General features: G+C 37.4%; 1 protein-coding gene across 4 annotated transcripts in view; it reads right to left on the bottom strand.

Annotated features, from left to right (window-relative positions):
• HS6ST3 (heparan sulfate 6-O-sulfotransferase 3) overlaps positions 1–13,065 on the bottom strand; it is a 305,979-nt gene that overhangs the window by 183,854 nt on the left and 109,060 nt on the right. The gene's annotated exons all lie outside the window — the stretch shown is intronic.

The following is a 13,065-nucleotide window of genomic DNA, read 5'->3' as shown; positions in this document are numbered from 1 at the left end:
ATTACAAAATGTAAGGACAATCATCTCTCATATAAATCATTATTCAGCTAGAACATAGTTTTACAAATACTGAGAAGATCCCTTTTCCTTGAAGCAAGAAACTTAAGAGGGAAAAATCGGTACAAGACAAGTAACAGTAGAAGTATTTTTTTAATATATTGAATTTTTCTCCTTCCTTTTTCTAGTAAATCACTTGGCACACAAGAGTTTATTGCATATTAAGTTCAGAGTTGTCATGCTAAGGCTATATATTTGCTAGGTGTTGATTCTGCATCAAGAGTTTAGCATTCTGCAAGCAGTAATCAAAAAGGATAGTATAGCCAGAGTATGACCAGCCTCAAAAAAACTCACCAAAGAAATAATGATTCAGTCTTCTTAACATGGGGAGCTTGCAGGAGAAGAGAAAAACTATACTATGGATGCCATCAGTTAATTTTTTTTTTTCCTGTAAAAGCAAAAAGTTTTGTTTCCTTTGCTTTAACAGAATCTATATTTACAGTAACTTTTGAGACTTGGTTTTTAAAGACAGAAAATCAAGGCTTTACGTTGAAGTTCTCAGGTTAGTTCTGCGGTATCTTTTCATACCATTTCCAAAATGTTGAGAGGTTACAAAAGTAGCTTACACTATGTGTTATTGTAAAACCACAGCCAAGTGTTAAGTAGATACAATGACCAAGTTACAATTTCATATTGCAGTTTGGTTTTTGGTTCGCACTGTATAACAAACCCTAAAAGCTGGCAATAAAAGCCTAATGTAAAAATAACAGTTTCTCTAGTAGACTATTTTAGACTTCAATTTCTGATGGCTTCAAAGTTCTCAAATTTGAATCATAGTAGTTTTTTCTTTTTCCAAGGAATATTAAACATTTTTCATCACTTTATGAATAATGAAAAAAACACATAAACCTTTAGGGAAAAATATCCATAACAACAAAAAGTATTATACAAATGATGGACTTTTGCACCATTTAAAAATGTCAAAAACCCTTTTAGCTACTTTATGAACAAAAAACAATTACAAGCATGCAATTCCTTTCTCAAAAACATTTATTCTATATGTTCTTCCTTGCACAATATCTTTTCTATTTGAAGGTGGCAAAGCACTAATTAATCCAGCACAATGAATCATCCATTGAAGCATCACAAAAGTAGCTTACATGATCACATTGTACATCAGTAAATGCTTATTTTTCTTTTAAAGGAGGAAAATCAGCACTGTTTAGATTTCTCAAATTCTTATTTTGGAACAGAAAGGAGTTAGAACCCCGTTTAATCTTGAAACTGAAAATTTTGCTTTTGATTTCCAGTCACATTCTACTAGTAACTGGTCTGATGTTTGTAAACATGTAGATAATTTTGTATGTAAAATAAAAGAAAGGATTTTTGTATAAACTGGACATTATCAGTGAGCATACAGATGCTCTTGAAACAACAGCTTCAGAGTATCAAGTGAAATTCAGATTGTCTAAGAGTTTCAGACAGCACCTAACACTCAAAGAGCAATGCATAAGCTTCCATTCTCCTAAAGTCTAAACCATAGACACCAGATACGAAAAAAACAACACAAACAATGCCCCAAAAACCAAACCAAACAAAAAAACAACCCACAAAAAACTAAACCAACCAAACAAAAAAAACCTCAAAAAACCCAGTAACTGCTTTGCTGAAATGCTCCTTAACTCTTACCCTGACATGGTCAGATGTACTTTGTACTTTCAAATCTGTACGCTCAGCCCACCTTGAGCTCTGCAACAATTCTAGCAGTAAAAGCATAGGATGACCTCCACCCACTTAGCACTGATACAGCCACATCTGCAGTACAGGCCCAGTACTGAAGAGAGTCCAGCAAAGGCCCACTAAGAAGACAGACGCACTGAGGCATCTCTCCTGTGAGGAGAGAGTGAGAGAGCTGGGACTGTTCAGCTCTAACACCTGAAGAGAAAGTGCAAATAGGAGGGAGCCATCACTCCTCCTTTACTATTTCCATCCCTAGTAGTAGCTGGCATTGGATGCTTAGGAAAAAAAAATGCAGAGCAATGCTTCCTTCCCTCTGCCCAACCCCCCCAGCAGCCTTTCATCTTCATACAAATTGTGGTTTAGGGATTCTCAATTCTCATCATTGTGTTTAAGAGCCCTAGATGGAAGTATCCGTCATGAATTTGTCTAATTGCTTTTGAACCTATTCAGACTTCAAGCCTCCAAAACACTCTGCAGCAATGAATCCTGCAATTTAATTATGCACATAATGAAGAACTACTTCCCTTCATTTGTCTTAAAGCCATTGCTTCATCATTTCACTGGATATCCCCATGCTCTTGTACTATGAGAAATACCAAATAATTATTCCCTTTTCACCTTCCTCATGACTTTCATGTTTTTATATACTTCACTCCTATTTCTCCTCAGTCATTCCTTTTCTAAACTGAAGAATTCTTTCTTATTTAAAGCCTCTTCACTTACAAGTTTTTCCTTCCCTGTAATGAAATATCACTATGGACTTCTACAAGGGCATGATGGTTTTTGTTTATGCCCTCTTCTCCTCTCCCAATCATTCCTAATATTATCAAAACCTTCCTACAACCCTTCCTTTTCAAGATTGTAATCTTCCTGTGTGCAGAATCTGTTCTATCCTTTACTTAATGCTAATACAAACTTTCTGAGGCTGGGAGACCGAACTGCAGTGAGGCACATGTCATGCACAGTAACACAATGGCATTTGTTTTGTTCAAAGGCTGACATTACCAGGAGCTAATGTATTTTTATCTCAGATCTTAAAATCTAAGCTTTTCCTTCAAGAAAATATGAAGATGTTGAAATAATATAAGAAACAGCCCAGGTCAAAAGAAAAAGAATGCATTTGAGTTTCACTCCACTCAACAGACAACTTTTTAAACAAACCTCAAAACAGACTGGAGGTATTCCTATGACAAATACCAGCCAAAAGGTTCATAAAAGTTAACAGAAAGGCATTACCACCTCAGAAAAACATTAGCGTGTGTGTTGGACCATTTATTACCACCAAATGATGCACCAGCAGATAGTATGTTTTAAGGTATTGTTTATGCAAAGTATGAAAGCAAGCCATTAGCTTAGCCACACACACACAAGCTGTTCAGTTGTCTTCGTTGCTGTAAACCCCACCATGTTGTCAGTTTAGCTCTTCACCATCTTCTAGGGAAAGTCCATACAGAAAAACATTCTCCTCATGCTAAGAAAAGACAGATCCACTGTAAATAAACCCTCAAACACTACAGATGATCCATCAAGGGGAAGGAAAGGAGAATTCACAGAGTTTCAACATACCCAGATTTTCACACTTGGACATTGAGAATGTTAAAACATGAAAAGGATGTTAAAATATCAAATCCAACATTCAAGAATCAGGAGATAACAAGCCCTGCTTAAGCAATATGTTAGAATGCAATATGTAATGCATGATCATGTACTCTTTTCTCCATTAAATTACATAAAGGACAGACTAATCTGAGAATGTCAGTGATACTTGTCTACAGAACCCACCATTCGGCTCTTCTTATTTCTGCTGTCACAAAAGTTAGAAAATATGTAATGAATCAGACAGGAGACTCCAGAAGACAAGCAAATCGTACGGTTTGGGGTGGTTTCTGCTCTCCTGATCTGGAGAACTGTATGCCATCTCTAGCAATGCTGTGTAACCTCTGTATGATATTGATCAAGGCTCCTCTTTAAAGATAATCACAAAAATCCAGTTTCTTCTCCACTAGTTAGAGGTATTTAAGTCAGGTATCTACATCAGATGATCAGAGGTAGACAGGTGGGTTCATTGCTCTCTGGTAGAGTTTTTCTCCACTATAGACTTGTGAGAGGATGTTTGGCACCCATTGGTCTCCAAGTAGATGCCTTTCGGCATCTTTACTACATCCAGTGTGACAGCTTGAGGTCTGATCCAATATTTAATAAATCAAAACAGCTAAAATTGCTAAACAGTACTAAATAAATAGTACTAAACAAAAATATCCAGCCCCAGACATTCTCAAACTCTTCAGTCAAAAAAATATTTATTATAATCTCCATGCCTTATTTCCTTATGTGTAAGCAGTGATTGCAGCACCACTTCACTTCACAGGGATGTTCTTAAGATTGTTTGCAAAGATCTAAGAGGTTGCTGTAACCAGGGAAGAGATGGTGTTTTATTCTAATGTGCCTTTGATAACCTGACATCCTACAAGGAGGGCTACAAAGAACAGCTTGGGGAAATGAAAAGATTGTATCTGATGTAGGATGCAGCTGTCATACATAAATGATGCATAGGAGTGCACAATGAACATGAACAAACAGCAAGTTCATGTTCACTCAACACGACTAACCCTCTGGCATGAATGTGAGGTGGATTTTTGCTGGTGACAAGACACTTGGAATGTTCTCTTAGAATGTTTTCAACTTTTTTCTGCAGTAAAAAGAATGATGATCGTATTTGTGCTTCTGCATATATACTAAAACAAGGTAGAAAGCCAAAAATTTCACCAGCATTTCATTTTTTATCATAATACAAATGCAATTTCTGTCCTACTTGCAGAGCAGAATAAAAAACCACATTTCTAAAGCCAGCCAGGTTTACTTCACATCTCCAGAAGCTAAGGAAGTCATCCCCTAGTGAAATCAAGTTATTCTGTAAAACCAAGAGCCCTAAGAATAGCTCATTAAACAGAACACTGCATGGCTTAAGTACGTGGATTTGATGGAAATAAATAATTCCTCCAGTGAATGCAGGCTTTTTAATAGTTCCTGAAAAATACATATATAAAACGCAAAAGGAGTGACTATGCAACACAGTGAATCATCTGAGGAACAGATTAGTTCCATTTAATTCTTCAGAGTTACTTAATAAATAAAGTCTGATGAGATGTCAGTGTCAACAGTGCCAGAAACGTCAAAGGAATATACTCTAAGTTCTCATGATTTTGAGTTGCTATGCAAGTGTGTCCAGTTTTCTGGGTTTTTTTTTAAAGCAATTCCCGAAATGTCTGCAAGCATGTAATCAGAGAAGTGTGTATAATGTATTTTTTAAAGCATTAATAGTTTCAGTGCTTTCTCTAAGATATAGTCACATAAGTCTCAATGTCCTTTAGGACAGAAAAAGTGTAACTGATGACTGAGCCTAGATCCCAGACCTCAAATATCATGTGTGTATAAATGCTGCATAACATTACAAATAACTAGACTGATTTGTAAACAGACTTTCTGAAAATCGTTAACTTCTACTATCCCATTCTGAGAAATGTCATAATCTCTCTCATACCCTAGGTTATACACTGTTAGCACAGTGTATACCCCACCTTCAAATCACACTTCTCATTTGAAAGTGTGCATTGCCTCCACTACTTCATAAGGAAAGAAAATCTCAATGCAGTCGTGCCACATGTAGTTAGGTCAGATGGTTGGTTATGACTAAACTCTGCCTCAGCTTACTGACTTAAATAAATTCTAAGGCACACAGAAGAAGATGATAAATTCTCACCCAAGAATACCAGCCATTTTCTCTAATAGCTGGATGATGTAGAGTGATTCAGTATTACTCATGGGACATTTTAAAAGATAATCTTAGTCATGGCTCATGCATTGATTTGAACAGAGAATTTCACAAATTTACCAGTGGGATTGTGAAAGGCACTGGAATCATCTGTGAAGGATTACAGTAAAGGAAAAACAATCTAAGAAAACCTTGAAGAGTATTCTCCTATTCACAACCACCTTGTTAATTTTACTCTAAAAAATAGTCTGGTTTATGTCACACAGAATGTGCCAATCATGCCTATTATGCCTCTGCAAACATCAGGTGATCCTGGCTCAGCACTTCACTGCACAGAATTATACCAAAGGCTGGAAAAAACAGGCTTGCCAGATTATTTTTTTTCTTAATCTACTTCCTTCCAGTTTCCACAATGCACTATACCATCTGGCATCATTAAGGCACCCTAACTCACTTTTGAATACGTGAAAGAGTTGAAACCCAGCACATATCCAAATCATTATCCACTTCTTAATTTCTTTCTGTTTGGTGGATATGTTTTTAGATCTTCCCACTGAAAGCTTCCTGATTTCATAAAGCATTTCTGCTTAAGCATGTCATTGATTTGCTCTCTTTAAGGAGAATAAGGTGCAACTTACTAAAATCTAACAAATTTTCCTTTAATCTACTAACACATGCTACATGAAAAATCAGTCTCATCAATTCCTTTTTCACCTTGATATACAAATACAGTTGAGAATTGACACAAAATTCCAGTGATACATGTAAAGAAGAAATTCTGATACCACACTTGAAATATTTCAATACAAAACTTAAAGTTCGTATGTACTCTGTACATGCCCACTTAATCTATTCAATTACTTCCATAAGGTAGTTATGAACACTTGCTGCTAAAATAATTTGAAGATTGTATCTTCTATTATACACTACTGCCTGGATAAATTAGCACTAAATATCAGTGACTAATACTGCTGGGAAAAACTTCGCAATTAGAAGAATATAAAGGATTGAAAAATTGGAGCATTAACACTTCCTCTGTTCTGATACTCATGCAATTGTTAATATACTGGCTTTTACATGTGAGTCTGTTTCTTTGAGAATAACACTAAATGTAATATATGCAGAAGATGAAAATAATCAGAAATTCTATAGCTGGTAGATTCAAAGGAGCATTTAGTGGGTTTTTGATGCATAAATCAAGAGTGTGATGCAACACCCACTTTTCATGCTCTCCCTGCAATGCAGTTCCTAAATTCACTGTTTTTTCAACATAACAGTTTTCCAAGTATCACTTTCTCCTTCTCTCCAGCGTTTTTCCTGCCCCTAGAGGTTATTGCCCTTTTATAAGTACATTTTTGCAGAGGTGCCATATGTTCCTCTCATTTGTCTAGTGTTTGTAGGTGATGGTCTGTTTTATGTGCTGCTGAAGTGGCTGTGACCAGCACAAGGCTGTCCCTGACACTTCTGAGGGGATTACAGCCTGTGGAGAAACTCAGACCAGAGTAGGTATGACCCCCCAAAAAGGACTGCAGCCCATAGAAGAACACATGCCAAAGGAGGTACAACCCCTGAAAGAGACTGCAGCCCATGGAGGAACCCACATTGAAGCAGGCAGAGCTCTTGAAAGAGCCTGCAGCAGTTGAAGAAAGCCACATCACGGCAGCTGAGTAAGAAACTAGGAGGGGCAAAAGCTAATAAACACCATCACACAGACCCCACGCCTCTGCCCTGCCTGGTGTCTCAACGTGCAGCCACAGGTTTGCAGACCAGGAAGCGGGAAGGAGAAGTGTCTGGGGGGAGGCTGAGGCTCTTTCTCTAAGTGTCAGTTGAACTCTTTACCTTATTTCTTGATACTGGAATCAGAAATTACCAGTTAATATAAATACACAATAAACTAACTGAGTCAAGACCCCTGAATCACGACTGATTCAGCTCACGACGGGGAAGGAAGGCTCTCCCTTAGTGTGTTCAGCTGCACTCCGGATGCTGTTCAGCTTCTGTGCTTGCAGAATTGTATGAACAAGTGAAAAGACGACAAAGCTTTTTTTAATAGCTTTGATGGATGGCCTGAAGTTACACAGTCACAACACCAAGTTGCTGTCCAAGTGCCATTTTTTTCTGAACAAATGTGAATATTGTAATTCTCCTCATTTAAATACATATGTTTGGATGATAATACAGCAACCAATCTGTTGGAACAGTGTCACAGGAATTTACTGGTCTGTTACAGGAAAAGTACCGAGGATACCAATTCCTCAGGCTTCTGGGCACAGAGTGAATCACTATTTAAGATCCATAAGGATCCACAGGAAACCATAATCTTGCACATAATGTGTCATACACAATTTTCCATGCAGTCACAGCTCTGCACAGGTGGTCTTCCAATTCTAACCTTTCAAGACAATTTGAAAAATATGAATTCAGCATAATCAAAGTCCAAAGAACTTCACCTCCTTGTTTAACATTTCTATCAAATAAGATGCACTGTGTTCCTTTCCAGTTTTTTCCACAGTCCTCCACTTTTAGTAGGTATCATTCAATGCCATTTTTGAAGATGTATTTTCCACACAACTTTCTTTTACAGTGTATTCGGGCAAACAGGTTGGAGAGCCAGTTCCATAAACTTTAGGTCTCCCTTCGTATTCAGGAAAATCTGCCTCTTAAATCCCAGTGAATTTATCAGCTTTCCTTCAATTTCTAACCCCACTCTTCGATTAGCATTGGACTAGAGCCCCCAGATGCTTTTATTCTAAGGTGACAACTGGAATAAGGAAGACATGACACAATCTGTAAAAATGCAAAACAACATTAAACTTCATAAACTTCAAGAAACTTGAAGTTCCTTGTCAACAATCAAGCAAAGAGTAAAGCTACGAGCGTAACACCTTCTGTTCTTAAGTGGCTCCTAAGGTTACTGGTTTTTAACTGTTTCTAATAATCATGACCAATACTCACCAGAATCAAAGCTTTTTTATATATATATATATATATATACACACACACACACACTGTATTATTGCCCACCTCTTGTCACTGTCTCACCTCATAGACTGCCCTTCACCTCTGCTATGTCAACACTACAGATCATGTAGAGTTGTATGGACAGTGGACAACCAGAGATGAATCCAATTACTATTTGGTTCCATCTTTTCTCCTTAAATGTTGCTAGGAGACTATTCAGGCAGTCACTTATATACATATATCTCCTGTGGTGAAATGCTAACCTATGTGTAAGGCCATATGTATTGGGTAAAACCAAATGTCAACCTAACCAGCCCCTCTCTCTAATAGCAGCTGTAGAAGGTGCTGCAGAAAATAGCATTAAAAACGGCGGGGGAAGTACGCAACTAGTGCCTCCTATTGTCAGCGATCTGTATCTTAAAAGATTTCTGAAGCTGAGTTGTCTGTACACATCCTTGGGTTTATCAGTCCTTGATTTACCCTCCTGCCCAACCCATTTAGTAGACATCTAGAAGTTAGTCCTTTGCAAAGAGATTTATTTTTGAGATGCTTCCTGTTCATTTTACTGAATATCCCTTACTCTAGTGCTCTCCAAGACATCTATTATTATTTTTTTAATATATATTTATATATACATAAAAAATCAGTTTCTCCTCAATCACTTACTTTGTAAACTGGAGAGCCCTAGTCTACTTAATCTCTCCTTGTACAGTACCTGTTTCCTACTCAAGATGCAAGAACACAATACATTTATAAAACATATTCCATTTTGTTTTTCCTCTCCTAATAATTTTTAATTTTTTTCTAACTGGTACTAAGCACAGCACTAGCATTTTCAGCCTCCTATCACAATAGTTTTCAGTCCTCTTTTCTGAATGCTAATGGATAATTTACAGTCCATCACTGCGTTACCAGCAATAGTTTATCCCCTATGTACTACTTCAAATTTATTGCTATAATTTCATTTGCTGCATTATTGCCCAGTTACTGAGTATCATGAGATTCTTCTATAATTCTTCGGTTTTAATTTAATGCTTTAATTATTTGATGCTACAGAATTATGTCTTTTCACTATTTGTCCTTTTTCCAGAATCAGGAGTATGTTGAACAGTACATAGTTCAAGAGATTCCTGTTAAATCCCAACCACAACCTCTTGCCAGATTTGTGGTAACCTCCACCCACAAAGAAGTATCAACTGCATACACTGTCACAAATTATTCCCAAGTTGAGTTTGCTAACAAAACTCAGCACTACATACGCCTGCCCAACACCAGAATTATGCTATCTCTAATATCCCAAAGCTTCAAATGAATTAATGACCGGAAAAAATGGAATTCATGATTCCTGAAAGAAGAGGAGGGAAGAAAGGTGATGAGTGTATTCCAGTGATTGCTGTGATTCCTCAGAGCTCTTCAACTGATCCTCCTTCTTTGTCCAAGTACTTTCTCAAGCAGGATTTAGTACTTCAGGCAGCATCAATATGAACAACTGGCTACTGCTTTTAGAAATTGTCAATCTCCATACAGAAATGCTTCGGTTAAAATGGCCCAGACTAATGCAGCAATCCCATGACTAGCAGCTAACCGAGCAGACCACTTAGTTGTCCTGGTCGGAGAGGGCCAGGACTCCAGCTGCCCATCTTTCACCAAGACAGGTTACCTTCTCCTGTCTCCCCAGGTAGATCTGGCTCAGCTGCTCCAAGGCCTTTGTGGGCTGTCACTGGGACCCTGGAAACAGGTGCCCCCATCTGCTGCTGAGTCCAGTTTGGGTCTTTTCTAGTCAGGAAGTAGCTACCAGCTGAGGAGTCTGGGTTCCATATTTATGTATTTGTATTTATTTGTAATTCATCATCAGAGACATTGCAAGGGAGCACAACTGCCTCCCTTGAGACAAGCTCCTCCCATCTCACACAGCTCCACACCATTGGAGCAGGGGAGAATGCATGCTGTGACAGCAAGGCAGACTCTCCCCCTCCCTCCCAAGACATATGAACTTTAACCTCCATTTTAAGAGACAAATATACTCACTCAAAAGCAGAAGTTGCCTTTTTAAACTGACTTTTCTGTAGACTGCCACTAAATAAATGAGAAGTATTTTTGAAACTGTATTAATGAATTTCAAAATCTTATTTAGAATTATTACATCTAATTAGTCATCCCCAAATTATCATTTATTCTTCTAGGAAATATGAAGATTAATTGCCTGTAAATTCTAAAAGACTCTGAATAATAATAATATTGCTATTAATGTGCATTCACTTTAATTAAACTGTAAACAAGCCTCTGATATTGAGACTTAATGTCCACTTGGTGTTTTAGGGAAACTGTTATTAGGTGTCATGATCAGAATAGTATTTTCCTATCAATACTATAAGAATTTTATTATTCTATAGGTTTAGAATAGACATTAGGAAGAACTTTTCACTGAACGGGTTGTCAGATATTGGAACACGCTGCCCAGGGAGGTGGTTGAGTCACCATCCCTGGATATGTTTAAAAGTCATCTAGCTGTGGCACTTGGGGATATGGCTTAGTGCTGGACTTGGTAGAGTAGAGTTAATGGTTGGACTTGATGATCTTAAAGGTCTTTTCCAACCTAACTGATTCTATGATTCTAATTCTTTGCAATTATTTAGTGCCTATGATCTGTAAATCTCAAAGTGAATTTACACTCATTACACAGTCTGATCCTGGCAAGATTTGGGAGGCAAGTTTTGTAGTGATTCAAGCTTCAATAAGAATCATCATCTGTACAAAAAAAATATTCTTTTTTGACTTGAGTGAATGCATTCAACATCTGCTTCCTCTCCAGAACCATGACTTGATTTCTATCAGCTAAAACCAGGACACTGGATACCCTGGTCCCAGCTTAATCACATCCTTAGGTGGGACACAGACAAATCTGCTCAGAGACACAGTGACTGTGCTGTGAGTTTCCAGAGGAGCTGTCCAAGCAACAGTTGCTTTTGGCTACTCCATGACATTGTATTAGTCACATTGGATGGCTGATGCTGCTTCGAGTTATGCCAGTTAAGTAATAACTAATTCATTCTGCTTTCAGCAACCAGGCTCTAAACCAGCTAAATGTCCCAGAAATGTGCAGTCGATTGTTATTAGATTATTTCTAGAGACTCTCTGACCTTTGGTATCTTGAAATTAAGCTGCTCAGGGACTGTAATAAGTATCTCATTTAGGTGCACAGTAGTAATCTCATCTTAAAGTATAATGACTGGAAGCCATTTATAAGTATTTTCTAAGGTATTTGAAACTGTTACTTAGTAGTTGACATTTCCAAATTACACACCTCCTGAACTATTCCATATGGGGTAAAATGGCATCTAATTCAGCTTCTCATGCTCTTAGCTATAAGGAACTTAGTAGCTTTATCTTACAAAACTTTGTGCACACATTAACCAGTCCAGCTTCTTGGGAGCTGTTATGCATTTACCTTAAATGCCTACAAAAACTGCTTTGTGTTCAAAATAAAAATTATTTAACTGCTGAAAAACATTAAGTTCTCTCATCTGTGCATATGCAGATTTGCTAGAAGTAAGAATCGCTCACTCTTTTTCTACACATTTTAAATTTGGAATAGACAGCTTTTAGCACCCCACTGCACCTGGTCATCAAAGGTTTGAGACTCATTTAGTCTGGACATAACATCTTGCTCCCAATATTACACCTATTTGTGTACGTAGGTAAGTGTCAAAGAACTGTGTTTCTCTAACTTCTCTAATTTCCACCGAATTTCCATAGAAATAGAGTAACAAATTTCCCAAATCCTTGCAACAGAGATTAGGGAAGCTGTGAAGGGAAAAATAATTGCCTGCTTCACCTATGAAATGACAAAATATTGTTAAGCACATTTATAAAACTTCACAAACTACAGAAAGAAGTGTGTAAGACTACCAGTAGGTTACCTGGGAGGACAACTTCCTAAATTGAACTCCTTTGTAGCAAAGGAACAATGATGTAACTTTCTGCAAATGTGGGGGAGTTGAACTGTAACACAGAGAGGATGAATGGATAGCGAGGAGTTCATGGCCAATTTTACACCTGACAGAACCAACCCCACTTCCCATCAATTGTGGGGTTTTTGTGCCTATTAGTTTCAGGGATAAGCTTACACTAATGTTATTTTAACTTCAGTTAACAGATTAATACAAGCTGTTTAAAACTTTTCAATGTTTCTGAATATATCCAATTACTTCTTTAAGGTAATAATGCAAGCTCAAACTGAATCTCATATCTCACAACTGAAACTAAGGAAACAATTATGACTGTCTGCTGAGAACTTCTATTCAGCTTCTTTGGCAAAATCTGGAACTATTTCTTAAGCAATTTAGCACAGAAAACAATAGAGCTTGGTAATATAAAACTGACATGACTATAAATAGAAGTTTTATTGATTTGATAGTCACTCTGAGCATCAAATACTTCTGCAGAGTTGCTACAGACATACACTAGTGTTGTAAAACACTATTATTGGAGAGACTGTCACTGTCATTGGAGAGAAGACAACAATTTTCTTTACCTCTTATCATGACCCGTGATGCTGGTAACTCGTAATACATAAAGGGACTGTATATTGCTTA

The sequence above is a fragment of the Apus apus genome, chromosome 1 (genome assembly GCF_020740795.1).
Source record: "Apus apus isolate bApuApu2 chromosome 1, bApuApu2.pri.cur, whole genome shotgun sequence".
Lineage (NCBI taxonomy): Eukaryota > Metazoa > Chordata > Aves > Apodiformes > Apodidae > Apus > Apus apus.
The sequence above is the reverse complement of the archived record's forward strand: the minus strand, read 5'-3'. Positions and strand labels throughout refer to the sequence as shown.